A 19,593-nucleotide genomic window follows, 5' to 3' on the forward strand; every position below is an offset into this window, starting at 1 on the left:
AGCAAGGTTGTGTCATCTGCATATCGCAGGTTGTTAGTAAGTCTTCCCTCCAATCCTGATGCCCCGTTCTTCTTCATATAGTCCAGTTTCTCATATTATCTGCTCAAAATACAAATTGAATAGGTATGGTGAAAGGATACAACCCTGGCGCACACCTTTCCTGACTTTAAACCAATCAGTATCCCCTCGTTCTTTCCAAATAACTGCCTCTTGATCTATGTAAAGGTTCCTCATGGCCATGATTACTGTTTCGGAATTCCCATTTTTTGCGATGTTATCCATAATTTGTTACGATCCACACAGTCTACTGCCTTTGCATAGTCAATAAATAACATGATTTAGTTAACCATAAACTTATATTTTTGATAATTTTAAATATTTAGTATAAGCAACACTAATTTTTCTCTCACTAAACTTGTATAATTTAATAAACATATACCCAAATAGAATAAAAATGTACTTAACATTGGTAACTCAGAGAAAGCATAGCTGTTTTTATTAAACCAAAATTATTAAACTAGTTTAGTCTTTCCTGGGTTTATTTAAATTATGTGAACTTATTATTTTTTTAATTTCTCCTTTAATTTTGATAATACCTCTTTTAACATGGAAAATTTTGAGGTTTAAGTTCTTTAATTTGGGGTTTTTTTTAGGAATATTTGACTTATATAAAAATTTTTTTTTCTTTTTTATATAGGAGCTTATTTATTTCCAAACTAATCAGAACAAAGTTCTTGAAGGAATATTATAATCTAATTTGATAATACCGTCCAGAGGTAGGAAAATATTACATTTTATAAACCTATCTTTTGGATGCTTTAAAGAATCTTTTAGAGAAGAAAATTTAGAATAATTTTATCTTTTTGAGTTCATTATACTAATCAAAATAAACAAAAATTTTCTCTAATTGGCCACCAAAGGTCTAAATTGTTTTAATGAAATCATACTATTTAAAAAGATTGGTAGAAGAATTAGGAATGAAAGAACACATAGGAAATAGATTTTCTTGAGATAGAAGAGACTTAAAATGACCCCATGAGAACTGGCAATCAGGCCTCAAACCTGACGGTAGGCAACATAACCAAGATAACCTCTGGATTAAAGCCAAACTCTGAAAACAAAAATAAGACATAAGGAGACAATCAAAAATTTTAGATAGCAGTGCACTGTTAAATAGCACAACAGGAAAGAAAACAAATAGGAATCCAGTTCCCTAAAGTAGCTACTGCAACTCCAAGTTGATTTCGGTAAGACCAACCCATTTTTACAGAGAGAAAAACAGGTTTTAGGTCCATAATTTCATTAGTTGCCAAAGTCCCAGATGGAGGAGTTCCCAGACCCTTTGGACTTGGCTAAATCCATTTTAAAATCTACCTGAGGCCTCTGTTGGACCCAGTCCAAATTTTCTTATTGAACCCAGTCTGATTTCCCTCAGACTCACTCCAAGGAGAGTATTTAAGTAAAGCAAATGGGAACCAATAACAAACCCAGGCATTTAAAAAAAATGTTCCTTAAAATGGTATCTATAGATTTAACTTTTTACAGCACAGAACAATATAGTTAACTCATTTCCAAGAAACACATGGCTCCAGAGTGAAAAAGACAAAACAAATGGGAACACGCTTCCCCAAAGTAGCTACTATAAAATTTAAGTCATCTTCTGTATAATCAAGCCATTTACTGAAAAACCCACAACATGCAGCTCCACACTGAGAAGATGTATAAGAAGCAAAGTTATTAGGAGGGAAAGGAGAAGGTGATTTAGAACAGGAGTCCATGTTTACAATCCTTACAAACAGCTGTTTGAAGGAACATGAAATAAACATAACAAAAGGATGACTCACCAAGATCATTTCTGGGCTCCGAGCCCAAGTCGTGCCTAGCCTTAGTTGGTTTAATAAATCTGGGAGATCAGAATGCAAGTGGAGCAGGGCTCACACTTGAGCAAGACCAGACTTACCTCCTGAACTCCAGGGTTGGCAAGGGATCAGTGGACACAAGAGTGCTAGCATATGGTCACTCACCAACCACGGGGTCAGTCGGGAATCTTCTCCAGATCCCACTTCTGACACCAAGAAACTGTCAAAAAATAAACAACTCAGAACACCATTAACAGATTGTTATGCAGGTTTAATAGACAACTTTAAAATTGGCCAGCACATCAGTACTGAGTAAATCAGTGCTCCAATTAATTAAGATTTCCAGGAACTTTGTACAAAGTATGTTTGATTGGTTGATGATTATATCAGAATACATAAATCTTATAAGTGAGCAGCACATGCTCAAACATTATAAAGTATAGAAAAATGGAAATCTTGCTAAGACAAACACAAGATCAGTGAACTATGACTGTAAGACTTCTGGAGTCTTAGAAACAGAACGTGTTAATTAATCTTCAATTATTTTCTAAAAGAACAAGTTTCAAATGCTTCAGTGAGCCTTATCAACTAAGTACAATTATGTGAAACTAGACAAGTTGCTTCTAAAGGTTAGTTACAGTTTAAGAAATAACTATAAGCTTTAAAAATTATACATATATCATTACACAGAACATAGTTTTCTAATATTTAATAAGATGACCTTTAATGTCATGGTCAAGAGAACTCTCTCTGTTTTCATAAAGCAAAACTTAAAATTTTATTTCACATATATCAAGAACTTGAGTAGAACCTTGTGCTGAAAACTGAAACAACATAGGTACTAATTGTGCTTAACTGAGAAGAAAACCTATTTATTTTGCATTGAAACAGGAGATAAAACCAACTAAAGAAGAAGCTAGGTAGATGGAATTCAGCTATGATTGACCCTATGAGCCCCCTAAAAGTACTGTAAAACTATTAAAAAAGTGACATATTTTCAGAACCAAAATGATATTGTATTATTTTTCAATTCCTGATATATTCTGCCTATAAATAAACCATAACAAGCAACAGACTCTAATATGCCCCAACCTCTCCCTGTGATCTCAACTTCCTAGTGTTCTCACCTTAGTGTAATCCACTTTCGTTGCATTTTTGCAAGACTTGTCACTTGCTTCTTACAAACAAAATATGGCAAAAGTTATGGGATGGCACTCCCTGGATTTTGTTACGTTTTATAAGTTTTGTCTTGCTTCTGGACTTGCTCTAGATACTCCCCTTGTTAGCTTGATGAAGAAAGCAGCAATGTTGGGAAAACTCACATGGCAAGGAATAGTGCGTAGCCTCTAGGTACTGTGGGCAGCCTCTAGAACCTGAGACTGGCTCCTGGTCAATGGCCAGCAAGAAGCTGGGGCTCTCAGTCCAACAACTGCAAAGAAATTAATTCTGGCAACAATCTGAGTGAGCTTGGAAGTGGATTTTTCCACATTCAGGCCTCCAGATATGAACTCAGCCCAGCGGACATCTTGATTGCACCCACATGAGTGTGAGGAGAGGGCTTGCTAAACAATACCCAGAGTCCTGACCCACAGAAACTGTGAGATAATGAATGTGTTATTTTAGCCCCCAATTGTGTGGTTGTTTGTAATGCAGCAATAGAAACCTAATCCAAACATTTAATAAGATAATTAAATCAAATTTTCAATAATGTTGACTTTTGGATAATTACTAAGCATTTATGTCTGTATGCTTTTTTAAAAGAGTTAAACATTGTACTTGCTTCCTAAAACAATAGCTATGGATTCAGCCCAAAACGAATTTATACAAATTTCTGTAATATCTGGTCATAAATAGACAAATGTCAATCATTCCAAACTAAACTATTCTGCTACAATACCCCTTTTATTTGGCATCTTGTTTAATACATAGGGGAAAAAAATAGTAACTTCTGTAAAAATTTAAACTGTATTAGGAAAGCAGTATATGCTATAGTTTTCTGTATTATGTTACACTTTTCCCTATTAACTCAGGCCTTAACTGATTATTTCTTTTTTTACTGTGCTTTTGAGCAAATTAGTTTCTCATTAAATAATTAATACACATACTGTTTTGTGACGTTGGTTACCAACCCCATGACATGTCAACACTCTGCCTTTCTTGACCTTGTGTTCCCATTACCAGCTTTCCTATACCCTCCTGCCTTGTTGTCATTGACCCTGGTTGGTGTGCCCATTTAGTCTCATTTTTTTAATGGGCTTGTCTAACCTTTGGCTGAAGGGTGAACCTCAGGAGTGACTTCAGTACTGAGATAAAAGATTGTCTAGGGGCCATACTTTCAGGATTTCTTCAGACTCTGTTAGACCAGTAAGTCTAGCCTTTTTTTGTGAATTAGAATTTTGTTCCACATGTTTCTCTAGTTCTGTCTGGTACCCTCTATTGTGATCTCTGTCAGAGTAGTTGGTGGTGGTAGCCAGGCACCATCTAGTTGTGCTGGACTCAGTCTGGTAGAGGCTGTGGTAGTTATGGTTCATTAGTCCTTTGGACTAATCTTTCCCTCGTGTCTTTGGTTTTCTTCATTCTCTCTTGTTCCAGACTGAGCAGGACTAGTGGAGTATCTTAGATGGTTGCTTTCAAGCTTTTAAGATCCCAGGAGCTACTCACTAAAGTAGAATGTAGAACATTTTCTTTATAAACTATGTTATGCCAATTGGTCTAGTTGTCCCCTGAGACCATGGTCCCAAGCTCTCAGCCCTTAACTGATTATTTCTAAAATATAGTGTGTGACGTTAGCAAGATCCCTTATTCTTATTAAAGACAAAAATTAATTTCTATTTTCTCATTACTTTAATTTCAAAAGATGTTCGATAAAGATGTAGTTTTAAAGCAAAGATGTTTACATTGTTCAGGGATGATTCTTTCTTTCGGCCATTTGCTTTTTGTAACTAGCACAAATGAAAATCTTGAAATATTGCCAGGCTTTCTGAGTTTATTATATTGGATTGTCCTTCCAGTAACCATTATTCTAGTTGGGATACATTTAATAGAACTTGAACAAAGCTTTTTTTCCCCTAACTTAAAGGCCACAGTTTTTAAAAGAAAAAAGACAGCTGTCATTAACTAAAAAGAGAAAAATCAGAAATTCTGATGTATAAAGCTTTCTCAAAACATTAGAGACCTATGAGAATGTTTCTACATCATCATCTTCCAAAACCCAATCTCTTGAGTCTTTAACTAAGGTTTTTTTTCTATTATATTTTGGAGTTTGTTTCCAAGATACCAAACAGATTCTAATCTTCTTTATTGTACCCTTCTTCCTTTTCTCTCAATTTTCTCAATCTTCATCTCTATTATCAGTTGGTTCATGTACTTGAATGGTTTGGACAAGAGCATAAGTTTGAATATCACCTCCGTTTTTGTCTTCCATCTTTTCTCCATTCACAGTTTAAAAGGTGCCAGGATTTAGGCACCACTGCTCCACACAAATGTGTTTGTTCCAACTGTATAGATGCACTCAGAACAATCAAACAAATATGAAATATTTGCTTGAGTTTTATGAACACAGGAAGGAATTGTGAGAAAAAAAATATTCAGAACCAGGTACACATGATTTTGAATCAGCCTTCACCATCATACTAATTATGTGACCTTGAAATTGACTTATCACTAATCTTGTTTTTTTATCTCAATTTTCTCAAGGTTCATCTTTATTATCAATTGATTCATGTACTTGAATCTCAAAAATATGAATGACAATTTACTCCCTTGTAACATTTTTGTGAAGTTTAAATAAGAAAGCCTATGTAAAATAGCTATAGCCATTATAAAGTATCATCATTTTACACAATAATGTGTACATATGGATCACGTATCATAGAAAAGAACTGTGACTCACTGTTAAAATGATCAATGCAATCTCCCTCTTTTATTCCTGTGACTTATCAGCCCCGTCTCAGATTATCTTTTCCTTCTGAATTTGTTAGCCAAGGGGCACTCCCATAGAGTGCCTTCGTCAGGTCTATTCTAATTATAAAAATTTACATGCCTGTTTGGTTATTCCTATCTGCTTCCATGCTATTGAAAATAGTATACATAAGAGATGCCTCAGATAATTTTTTGGGTTTCATATGTACTTGTTCTTGTTCTTCAATGTGTAGTAGCAACCAAACTACTCATGGTAATCAGCATCAATCATTCCCATCAAAATGGTAACTCTTTCCTTTGCTGCTGTTTCACCAGTAAGAGGAGTCTAACCTGGACAGGTGACCATCTTCACTTAAGGTTCAGTGGAACCATTAATGTGTCTCCTAATAAAAGTACTCCCCAGCACCCCTAGGAAACAAGACTAGTAATCCAGCAGAGGGTAAGCTTGTGTAGAGAGGAAGAACAAATTTCACAAGTGAGTTATTATAAATGATGTTCATAAGGACCAAACCTATGCTATCTCTTGTTTCCCAGACTATTATATCCGTTTGATTTCAACTCATGACAACACAATGTGTGCAGAGTAGAACTGCACTCCATAGGATTTTCAAGGCTGTGGACTTTCAGAAGCAGATCACTAGGCCTTTTTTCCAAGGTGCCTCTGGGTGTGTTGGAACTGTAAAGCTTACAGTTAGTAGACAAATGCTTAAGCATTCGTGCCACCCAGAGGTTCCTGACTATGTAAAATAACAGGTTGCTATGCTTTAGTCATTGTTGTTGTGATGCTTTAGTCATTGGTGCAGTGTATGCGCTATATCCTGGGGAACAGTGCACCAAATCTGTAAATTATTATCCCCAAACTGGAACTATAGCTGAGCCTTTAATAGGTCTTTTCATAATTTTGTTCAGCTTTTTGCTTCTAGAAGTACAGTATACTGTAAGATGAGAGGGTCTCATGGTTATGTTCCCATTGTTGCACCTCTTTGCCATAAAATTAGGTCCCTTGGTTTAAGGCAATGTTATACAGGATTGATGATGGTAAGCTTTCAGATGACGGTGTTTGCTGAGGCAGTGGAGGCAGGAAAAACAAACTTATATTAAGAGGAGATGTCAATATCTGTAAGGATGAATCATGCCCCACTTCAGGGTGGAAGAGGTCTGATGTAATGAACCAGCTTTCAAGTAGCTGCCTGCTTTCCTTGAGGGATAGTGTCATATCAAGTTCTCAGTTTTGATCTTTACTGCTGGCAGGGTGGAAACAGTTGCAATAGCTAGATCAGACTTAGTGAGAGGGAACTGCAACTGTTGGGCCTGAGCAGATCCTCTATTCCCTCCCCCATGACCACTCTGTTCATGGGCCTACTATGCAAGCACTGAGTTGGCCATTAACAGTGACTGGCTGAATTATAGTACAGAAGTTATGGTTCTGCCTGGTTTCTAAGTGTCTCCTCTGCAATGGATGTCCTGATGAATATTAAAATGACACACAAAGGTCCTCACATTTTGAGCCATTTGTATACATGCATTTACATGCGTCTTCCTCAAAACTTCCACTTTTGCTCCTTCCAGGTCCCTGCACATTCAACTAAGACTTTCACCACTGTTTGGAAATACTTGTTTATCCATATCTCAGGCTACCTTCCCATTCAGAGTAAAATATCAAGTGGACTGCTTGAGGATCTACCTACTGGGAGGACTTTCATTCATTTTGTTTCGTTATTGACTGGGTCTGTAATGAAGTGTCAGTCAACTTTTACATAACATGAACATCTTCAATCTATCTGTTTCAGCCTTTATCTTGTCTATTAAAAAAATGCTAACAGAATAGGTTGTATGTTATCACAGATTTCTCAAACATACACATGTGAACTGTACTCACTGAGGTGAAATAAATACCCTTTTATTAACACAACTCAGAAACCCTGAGCCGTAGTGGTTAAGAGCTACGGCTTAAGTAAGAAAATAAAAAAGCCTTAAAGGTGTAAATCTTTGGAGGTAGAGGATAAAAACTAATAAAGTATGTGATATAGAGAAGTAATGTACATGAAAACAGAAACTCACATGTACTAAAACCATCCTAAGGAAGACTAAAGAAAGATTCAGAAAGCGATATGAACAAATTCACTCCTGCACCACAGAAAGTGTGATCATTTGGATCAGATGAAGGTATTCATAACAAATAATAGATTTAGAGCTGTTATACTTCTTCATCCATTGAAAGCTAGAGTTAGCCCATATTTCATTTAAACAGCCACTGGGTTGCTGCAAGGGTGCAAGCAGAGACAGATAATCACAGTGGCTGCAGATCATCACCTTGCAGTTTTGAAAAGCAAAACCAATTGGATAGGTTACAAATATAAATACCATAAGTTGATGTTTCATTATAAGGATTTTATTTCTCTCAAAGTAACATGAAATCAACATCTTCAGTCCATTTGTTTCAGCCTTCATCTTGTCAGTAAAAATATGGTAACACAATGGGTTACTTGTTATCACAGGTTTATCAAACATAAACATGTGAACTGTGCTCACTGAGGTAAAATAAATATTTAGCCTTTTATGAATACCATTTATGTAAGGAAATAAAAATATATGTATTAAATATGGAAGTCTTTGCAGTTAGAAGATAATCACTGATCCTGCTCACACCATCTTGTTCATGTTATTCTATTAAAGAAAATCCTAATCATTATCCTATTAGCTGAGAAGAAAATTCATCCTCTTCCTGATAGATATCAGAAGACTTTGCTTGATTTCATAATAACAAAAATAAGAGTAAAACTCTTAAGGTTGTTATTCATGCCTGTTATGGATTGAATTGTGTCCCCCCAAAATAAAAAATGTATGTTGGAATCTTAACCCCTGTACTTGTGGAAGTAATCCTGTTTGGGAATAGGGTTTTCTTTGTTATGTTATTTAGGCTATATTTGTGTAGGGTGACTCCTAAACCTAATCACTTCTGAGTTATAAAGACCAGAATAGACAGAGACAAAAAGCAGAAAAAGGGCAAGATAGACAACATGTGATGATTGCTAAGAGTCCAAGGAATGTCAAGGGTACAAAAACTGAGACAAGGATCTTCCCCCAGAGATGACACAGAAAGAGAGCCTTCCCTGAGAGCCGGTGCCCTGAATCCACACTTCTAACCTCATGAACTGTGTGAAAATAAATTTCTGTTCTTTAAAGCTACCCACCTGCAATGTACTGCATTCACAAGTTGTTAAGGTGGACGACCATTTGGAGCAGAGGACAGACAAGACACTGTTCTAATGGTGGGATCAACAGGCATTAATTACTCACAGAATAAACAGGAGAAGGACGAGGAGAACAGCAAACATCATCATCAGCCAAGGTTCTCCAAATTTAGGCTTCCGTTCCAGGGTGGGAATGTTACGACCACATTTGAGCTTGTCCCACCTTGCACCATGGCTCAGGAATCCTAAAGCCCTTCTTTCCCATGGTTAATATACTAGCAAGCTTCAATGATTATATTCCAAACAGCATGTACAGAAAGAGAGTAGGAGAAAGGGGTAATAAAAGAAGAAGGTCCTCTTTGGGCAATGGACATTACTCATTGCCCCTGTTCAGGGTGGGTGACCATCTCATGATCAGCTATTCTAGACTCACTAGTGTCAGAGAACCATCCTTTTTCCTTTACTCCACTAAGATAGTTTTGGGTCTCTCAGAAGGCAATATCTCCCATATAGGCACGTGCTTTGTGTTTATTACTATTTTTATTACGTTCATTAGTAGCTTTGGAGACAGTGAGAGTAACTAAATACAGTACACCTATGCATCTACCAGTCCAACCCCTTGATTTCAAAGCCTCCCTACTAATCTTTGTCCATGTGAATGTCATAAGCCCAGAAACCTTCACAAATGTGTAGGCACAAGTCAGCATCCTCATGCTTATTACTACCTTGATTGCCATGGTCTTAGTACAGCAGCTTCAATGGAAGACATAACACATTTCTTAAGTCTCATGGCTACGATCTTTACTGACAAGATGATGAAGTCCATTTGCATAATGGATCACAGCCAAGTCCACCCTATGGTTGGTGACCAGCAAACATGTCCTGTCCAAGAGTATTGGGAGGTACATAGGCAGCTTGATCTCCTTGCCTGACAGGGCGTGGGGTGCACCTGTTTCTCTGTGCACCTCTTGGTAACTCTCATGAACAAAGACAAAACAGAGAGCACGCACTAGTGCACAGACTCCTTCCTGCAAAGCTAACAGATAATCTAAGGCCAAATGGCGGGAGCTTAGACTTTTACGTCAACAATTACACACTGTTTTATTATTAAGTAGTCTCACCTTATCACAATCATTGGGGTCCCTGACTTGTTAAATTAGAAAAAGGCTATCATATCAGCTAAAGGGACTGTTCCAGGACAGAAGTTGAGGAGTTTTTAAACCAGTACCCCCTCACCCACCCACTGGGTTATCAAACAAGAACTCTGTCCTTTATATATACCATGTCCATCAGTTTGGATTGAAGTAAACCAAAAATGTCCTTTAGTCAAAATTGCTACTTCATAGGACAGGTCACCAAAAACTGCCAAAGGCAAAGTATTCCACAATGGCACTGGAGCAGTAAGAGTCACTTGCGTCTTCAGCAGTCAAAAAGATGATACACAGTGGGATGCCAATCCAGGAGGTGTGAGGGGTGTACACACAGAACCAACAGTTGGTAGAGTCCATGGCATCAGCACGTGTCAGTTACAGAAACAAGTTATTAATGTGCTGGTGAACTCTATAGCCATCAGATGTGCTGTATGGAGGAAAAGGGTCATAGATTAGTGATCCCCACCCACATCCTGCACCCCCTGGCTATGCTTCACATTCTGGGGCAGGCAATGTTCTCATCCAACTTGGATTATATTCCCCTGTCCCTCAGTGGCCACCTAGTCAGTCTGTACCTTTGCAGAGGCAACAACCTCTCCCTTATGCCATTACTTTCCTAGTCTGGCCCAATTCCACCGGCCAGGCTCCACAGTAGACATCTGAATGTTTTGAACTGCTATAAGCCTAAGGAATCCTAGGATTCCTCCCAGTGGAACCAGATGTCCTACTAACAGAACCCTCCTTTTGGCCCCATTGGCCAAGCCCACTGAACAATGGTCCCTTCAGTGCTCAAAAGCTCTAAGCCAGCCTTCGCAATGCCATGCCACTGCTTAATACCCAGAAACCCAGTGCCGTCGAGTCGCTTCCCATAGAGTTTCCAAGGAGCGCCTGGCAGATTTTAACTGCCGACCCCTTGGTTAGCAGCTGTAGCACTTAACCACTATGCCACCAGGGTTTCCATGCCACTGCTTAATAGCATGCCTTAACACATGCACACTTATATATCTACTTCTCAGTTATAGATTATCTTGCTATCCCACATTTCTCTTTTACAACAACAGTCAAAAATTACTGTTTTGAGCATTAATGACATACATCTGGCCATAATGAATGCTGACGTGTGAGGAGAGAGTAGCACTGGCTGTGATGCTTAAGGTTGTGTGTCAACATGGAAGAGCCATGATTCTCAATGGTTTGGCAGTTATGTAATGATGTAATTTGGCAGTTATGTAATGTTATAATTTGGCGGCTATGTAATCATGTAATTTGACAGTTATGGAATAATGTAACTTGGCAGTTGTATAATAATGTAATTTGGCAGTTATGTAATGATAGAGTCATCCTCCATTTTTTTATTTGATACGATCACCCTCCATTTTTGCACCATGCCAATTTTCACATAATGACCTGGTCTTTGGAACACAGCCATGCCAATAAATGAGGAGTGGGTGTACACTTCATTGGCTTTGCTGCTCTAAAAAACCCAGCCTAAGACATTTGGTACCTAGAGTGGGGTAGCTCTAGAGAAACAAAACTATGAGGATGAGTTTTCTAAATTGGCTCTTAAGCCTGGCTAGCCTAAAAGGCACTGATAACTCTGCCTCTAGTAGCAAAGGGGGCACTGCTAATCCATGACATGAGATGGCAATAAAAATATGCAAAATATCACCACCAATAGATCAAATATTTGTGAGAAACAAAGCTCGGCTGATTGCATATCAGACACTTTTCTACAATTATGTCAGAAAGAGAAGTATAAGAAAGTTGATTGGTTGTTCCCGCTTTATTTAGGCAAAGTGGTGAAAGAGATGACTTCAGGTCTTCAGAGTCACAGCTCAAGGACTGCATAAAAGACCCGAAGGTGGCCAATTGTGCCCTGAAACAAATCCTTATTTCTTGTAGTAACAGAACTGATATTGTCAAAAATCAAACCCAAAGCCTTAATGCAAGAGTGGTTGCATTAAAACACAATGCCAGTTGAGTTCCCAAAGTAGAATGCTGTCTGAAGTTAAACTGAGAGCATTTTGGGGGAAGAAATGGGATCCTGAAACTTGGGTTGGGGACATATGGGAAGATAATCAGGAAGCTGGAACACTGGGCCCCTAAATTCTACTGAATCACTCCTGCCAACAGCACCACCCCTCCCATTTGAAGAGATTACTCCATCCTTGTCTGCTAAGGCACCCTCCCCAGTAGAACCATTATTCCTTCCACCCCCATTTGAGGAGAAACACCCATCTGTGCCTGAACCTGTGCTATCACCTGGGATGACATCTGGGGCAACACCTGATGCATTGCCAGAAGCAGATGCCTTACAAGGTATTACTGAATGTTTCCAAGATCCACCCCCACCACCCATATAGCTTCCAGACCTATAACTAGACTTAAGTCCCAGTGACCCCCAAAAGGTGAAGTATGATATGTGTCCTAGGATGTGGTACATTACACTCCAAAAGAACTGCTTGATTTTGTAATATACACAAATAGAAATCTGGGGAATATGTTATGGATCGAATTGTGTCCCCCAAAAATGTGTGTCAACTTGGCCAGTCCATGATTCTCAGTATTGTGTGACTGTCTACCATTTTATCATCTGATGTGTTTTTTCCTGCATGTTGTAATCCTACCTCTATGATGCTAATAAGGCGGGATAAGTGGCAATTATATTAATGAGGCAGGAATCAATCTGCAAGATTAGGTTATGTCTTAAGCCAATCTCTTTTGAGATATAAAAGAAATAAGCAAACAGAGAGACACGGGGACCTCATACCACCAAGAAACAAAAGCCAGGATAATAACACATCCTTTGGACCCAGGGTCTCTGTGCTGAGAAGCTCTTTGACCAGGGAAGATTTTTGACAAGGACTTTCCCCCAGAGCTGACAGAGAGAGAAAACCTTCCTCTGGAACTGGCACTCTGGATTCAGACTTCTAGCCTCCTAGACTGTGAGAGAATAAATTTATCTTTGTTAAAGCCATCCATTTGTAGTATTTCTGTTATTACAGCATTAGATAACTAAGAAAGGCTATTAAGAGTGTGGGATAATAGTGCAGGGAACATAAAGTTGGATTAGTCTGAGTTTATCAATATGGGCCCACTAAACACAGAACCCTCACTCGATGTTTCAGCTCAAGAGGTTAAAAAAGGATCTAATTGTTTATTTGGTTGGTTCACTGAAGCATGGATTAGGTGGTGGCCTACACTAAACCAAGTGGAATGTCAGACCTGCCTTGATGTACTGTAGAAGAGAGTATCCAAAGGATTAGGGAAATTGGCATGCTAGACTGGATTTATCATGTTAGACCCACAGGCCCACACATGGAGTTCCCAGAGGACACATCTTTTACCACAATGGTGAAGAAAAAATTTATGAAAGGGGCCCCAGCATCCTTGAAGACTGATGTGTTTGCTATTTTATGTAAATCAGATATGACAGTAGGAACTGTCCTAATTGAATTAAGACAGTTAACTACAATGAGTCTGATCAGACCCCATGGCAGCAGGGGCCACCTGGCGGCACTTAATCACCAGGGCAAAATGGGTGTGGTTACCATAATGGACAGAAGAGTCAAAGAAGTAATCAGAATAGTCTGACTCATATGGACTTACAGTGTTGGCTACTTAGTCATGGTGTTCCAAAGAGTGTAATAGGTGGGGAATCTTCTAAATATTTACACGATCTGTACAAGGTCAAATGAAAGGCAATCTAACTTAAATTGCCAGAATAGAAATTCATGGTCTGTCAATCAATTCCCAGACTTTAGCCAGTTTACAGACTCACAACCAGTTGAATGAAGGTGGGTCAGGTCTCCCTGAGGAAGGACCCCACTCCACTGCCAAAAATTTATACTGCTAATCTTTCTGCCAGCCTTCCCCAAAGGGATCTATTGCCTTTTATTGGAGTGACTGTTCATTGGGGAAAAGGAAATAATCAGACTTTTTGGGGATTACTGGACACTGGATCTGAACTGACACTAATTCCAGGAGAAACAAAGCATCACTTGCGGCCCACCAGTCATAGTGGGGGTATATAAAGGTCATGTTATTAATGGAGTCCTAGCTCAGGTCCATCTCACAGTGTGTCCAGTGGGTCCCAAACCCATCCTCTGGTGATTTCCCCAGTTCCAGAATGCATAATTGGAAAAGACATACTCAGCAACTGGCAGAAGCTTCACATTTGATCCTAGACAAGTGTAGTAAGGGTTATTATCTTAGAAAAAGCCAAGTGGTATCCATTAGAACTGCCTCAATCTAGGAAAGTAGTTAACCAACAGCAATACTATATTCCTGGAGAGATTGCAGAGATTAATGTGACTGTCAAAGACTTCAAAGATGCAGGGGTAGTGATTCCCACTACATCCCCATTCAACTCGTATATTTGGCCTCTCCAAAAAACAGATGGCTCTTGGAGAATGATGGTAGATATTGTAAACTTAACCAGATGGTGACTTCAATTGCAGCTGCTGTTCCAGATGTGGTTTCATTGCTTGAGCAAATTACTACATCTCCTTGTACCTGGTATGCAGCTACTGATCTGGCTAATGCCTGTTTCCCCACTCCTGTTTTGAAGGGACACCAGAAGCAGTTTGCCTTCAGCTGGCAAGCCCAGAAATACACTTTCACTGTCCTACCTCAGGGGTATGTCAATTCTCGAACCATACATATGTCTTAATTTATCTGCAGAGAGCTTGATCAACTTTCCCTCCTAAAAAAAAAAAAAAAAATCACACTGGACCATTACGTTGATAACACTATGCTGATTGGACCTAGTAAGGAAAAAGTATCAATGACTCTAGGCTTATTGGTAAGACATTTCTGTGCTAGAGGGTGGAAAATTAATCTGATAAAAATTCAGGCACCTTCCACCTTAGTGAAATTTCAAGGAATCCAGTGGTGTGGGGCTTGCCAAGATATTCCTTCTAAAGTGAAGTATAAGTTGTTACATCTTCTTCCTTGTGATGTTTAAGAATGTGTGTCAACTTGGCTGGGCCATGATTTTCAGTGTTTTGGCAGTTGTATAATGTTGTGATCACTTCCCTGTTGAAATTTTATATGTGATGACCCTCATGATGGAATCTGCTGAGTGGTACTGGTGGGGGCAGAGCCTGTGGTGGCTCACTGCCCCCTCAGCCTTCATTTCTCCACTCTCTGCTGCCTACTTCCTTCCTGCTTGCCTTGCCAAGGGTTTTGGCTTGTTCTGGATCCTGCAGCTGCCTCCTGTCATCTGGCCTCTGGTTTTTGGAACTTGAGATAGCAGCTTACTTGCAGAACTTGGGATTCGTCATCCTCACAGCCTGTGAGGAAGAGTTCTGCTCCCTTACCTTCTGATCTTAGGTTTGCCAGCCCCTGCAGCTATGTGGATCAGAAGAAGCCTTGCAGTCTTGCCTGCTGATCTTGGGATTTTTCGACCTTCACAGCCTATGAGTGGGATCTCTACCCTCTGGCCTGATGATCTTGGATTTTCCAGCCTCTGTGGCTACATGAATCGGGAAAGGCCTCTATCTTGATCCATGGACTTGGGAAGTTACAGCCTCTACAATCACATGAGCTGTTTCCTTGATATTTATTGGTTTTGCTTCTCTAGAGAACCCAGGCTAAGACAATTGGTACTAAGAGTGGTTCTAGAGAAATAAAAATTGTAAGGATGAGTTTTCTAAATTGGCACTTAAGTCTGGTTAGTCGTAAAGACGTTGATGGCTCTGCTTCCAGTAGTAAAGAGGGCACTGCTAATCCATGGCATAAGGTGGCAATTCAAATAAGCAAAATATCATCACCAATAGATCAGGTATTGGTGAAAGGTGAGGCTCTAGGTTATTGCAAATGTGATATCTTTATACAATTTTGTCCTAATGAGAAGTATAAGGAAGTCGGTGAAAGAAAGAGATGCACTCAGGGTCTCAGAGTCAAAGCTCAAGCTCTGCATAAAGGTTCCACTAGTGCTTTGAAAGAAAGCCTTATTTCTTATAGTAACAGAGCTGATATTGCCAAAAACCAAACACAGGCTCTTATTGTAAGAGTGGTTAAATTACAATGCCAGCTCAATTGCCAATCTCAAGAGGTGTCTAAAGTTAAAGTGATGGCATTGATTGGAAAGAAATGGAATCCTGAAACTTGGGATGGGAACATATGGAGCAGATAATCAGGAACCTAGAGACAGTGAGCGCCTAAATTTTGTTGAATCACTCCTGCCAACAGAACAACTCCCATCTGAAGAGAATACTTCATGTTTGTCTGCTACACCACCATACCCAGAAAAACCATTAGCTCCTCTGCTCTTTTTTATTTTTTTTTACCTCTGCTCTCATCTAATGAGATTAGCCCTAGCCCAGCTGCCTCTAAAGAGCCCTTGCTGGAGTCATTACCTAGGGCATTGCATGAGGCAGGTGCTTTACAAGACAATGTTGAATGTTCTCAAAACAATTCCACACTACTGATTCTGGCTTCTAGACCTATAACTAGACTTAACTCCCAGCGAGCTCTTAAAGGAGTTAAGTCCCAGTGAACTCCAAAAGGTGAAGTACAAAGTGTGATTCAAGAGGAGGTAGGCTACACTCAAAAGAACGTCTTGACTTTTCCAATATATACAAACAGAAACCTGGGGAATATGTGTGAGAATGGCTATTAAGGGTATGGTATAATGGCTCAAGGAACAGAAAGCTGGATCAGTCTGAGTTTATTGATATGGGTCCACTAAACACAGATTCTTCATTCAATATTTCAGCTTGAGAAGTCAGGAAAGGATCTAATAGTTTGTTTGGGTTGCTGAAGCATGGATTACAAGGTGTCCTACACTAAATCAAGTTAAAGTACCAGACCTGGCTATTCATACTGTAAAAGAAGGTATCCAAAGGCTTAGGGAAATTGGCATGCTAGATTGGATTTATCAGGTTAGACCCACAGACCCACACATGGAATGCCCAGAGGACATACTTTTTACCACAACTGTGAGGAACAATTTTGTGAAGGGAGCTGCAGCATCCTTAAATACTGCTGTGATTGTTATTTTATTTAAATCAGAATTAAGAGAACTAACTACAATGGGGCTGATTGGTAGTAGGGGCCAAGTGGCAGAACTCAATCGACAAAGACAAGGTGGGCATGGTTACAGTAATGGACAGTGGAGTAAAAGCAGTAATCAGAATAGTCTGACTTGTATGGACTTACGGCATTGGCTACTTAGTCGTGGTGTCCCTAAAAAAAAATAAATCAGAAATCTACTAAATATTTACTTGATCTGTACAAACAGATGAACTCTAGGTCAGGTGAACAGCAGCCTAACTCAAATCACCAGAATAGAGAGTCATGGTCCCTCAATTAATTCCCAAACTTGAGTGAGTTTAAAGACCCACAACCCCTTGAATGAAGGGGAAGCCAGGTACCCTACCAAAAATTTATACTGTTAATCTCTCTCCCAGCCTTCCCCAAAGGGGTCTACAGCCTGTTACAAGAGTGACTGTCCGCTGGGGAAAAGGAAATAATCAGACTTGTTGGGGATTACTGGATACTGGCTCTGAGCTGACACTAATTTCAGAACGTTGAACATGTCACTGTGGCCCACCAGTCAGAGTGGGGGCATATGGAGGTCAGGTTATTAACGGAGGCTTGGCTCATGTCAGTCTCACAGTAGGTCCAGTGGGTCCCTGAACCCATCCTGTAGTGATTTCCCCAGTTCCAGAATGCATAATTGGAATAGATATACTCAGCAACTGGCAGAACCTGCACATTGGATTCCTGACAAATGGAGTAAGGGCTATTATGGTAGAGAAAAGGCAAGTGGAAGCCATTAGAACTGTCCCTACTTAGGAAAATAGTAAATCAAAAGCAATACCACATTCCTGGAGGAATTCCAGAGATTACCGGCACCATCAAGGACTCGAAGGATACAAGGGTGGTGATTCCCACCACATCCCCATTCAACTTGCTTATTTGGCCTGTGCAAAAAACAGATGGATCTTGGAGAATGACAACATTTTATTGTAAACTTAACCAGGTGGTGACTTCAGCTGCAGCTGCTGTTCCAGATGTAGTTTTGTTATTTGAACAAATTAATACATTTCCTGGTACCTGGTATGCAGTTATTGATCTGGCTAATGCTTGTTTCTCCATACCTGTCTCAAAGGACCACCAGAAGCAGTGTGCCTTCAGCTGGCAAGGCCAACAATACACCTTCACTTGCCTACCTCAGCGGTACATCAACTCTCCAGTCTTATGTCATAATTTAGTCCTCAGGGACCTTGATCACCTTTTCCTTCCACAAGGAGTCACACTGGTCCATTACATTGATGCCATTATGATAATTTGACCTAGTAAGGAAGAATTATCAATGACCCTGGACTTACTGGAAAAACATTTGCATGCCAGAGGGTGGGAAATTAATCCCACAAAACTTCAGGCACCTTCAACCTCATTGAAATTTCTAGGTGTCCAGTGGTGTGGGGCACGTTGAGATATTCCTTCTAAAGTGGAGGATAAATTATTGCATCTGGCTGCTCACACAACTAAAAAGGAGTCATAAAACCTAGTGGGACTTTTTGGATTTTGGAGGCAATGTACCCCTCATTTGTGTGTGCTACTCTGGCCTTTTTATCAAGTGACTCTAAAAGCTGCTAGTTTGAAGTAGGGCCCAGAACAAGTGAAGGCTCTGAAACAGGTTCAGGCTGCCATGCAAGCCACTCTGCCATTTGGGCCATATTATCCAGCTGATCGATGGTGCTTGAATTGTCCATGGCAGAAACAGATGCTGTTTGGACTCTTTGGCAGGCCTCTATTGGTGAATCACAGCTCAGACCCTTAGGATTTGGGAGCAAAGTGGTGCCGTTCTCTGCAGATAACTACTCTCCTATTGAGAAATAGCTTTTGGCTTATTACTGGGCCCTAGTAGAGACTGAGTGCTTAACCATGAGACACCAAGTCACCATGCGGCCTGAGCTGCCCCTCATGAACTGGGTGTTGTCTGACCCACAGAGTCATAAAGGTGGATGTGCACAGCAGCATTTCATCATTAAATGGAAGTGGTATGTACAAGATTGGGCCTGAGGAGGACCTGAAGACACAAGTAAGTTGTATGAGGAAGCAGCCCAACTGCTCATGGTCTCCACTCCTGTCACATTGCCTTTCATCTCCCAGTCTGCACCTATGTGGTCTCATGGGGAGTTCCTTATGATAAGTTGAATGAAGAAAAGAAAACTCATGCCTGGTTTACAGATGATTCTGTGTGATATACAGGCACCACTCGAAAGTGGACAGTGACAGCACTATAGCCCCTTTCTGGGAGCTCCCTGAAGGACAGTGATGGAGGGAAATTCTCCCAATGGGCAGAGCTTTGAGCAGTGCAACGGTTGTTCACTTTGCTTGGAAGGAGAAATGGCCAGATGTGTGATTATATGCTAATTCATGGGCTGTGGCCAATGCTTTGGCTAGGTGGTCAGGGACTTGTAAGGAACATGATTGGAAAATTGGTGACAAGGA

The sequence above is a fragment of the Loxodonta africana genome, chromosome X (assembly GCF_030014295.1).
Source record: "Loxodonta africana isolate mLoxAfr1 chromosome X, mLoxAfr1.hap2, whole genome shotgun sequence".
Classification (NCBI taxonomy): Eukaryota; Metazoa; Chordata; class Mammalia; order Proboscidea; family Elephantidae; genus Loxodonta; species Loxodonta africana.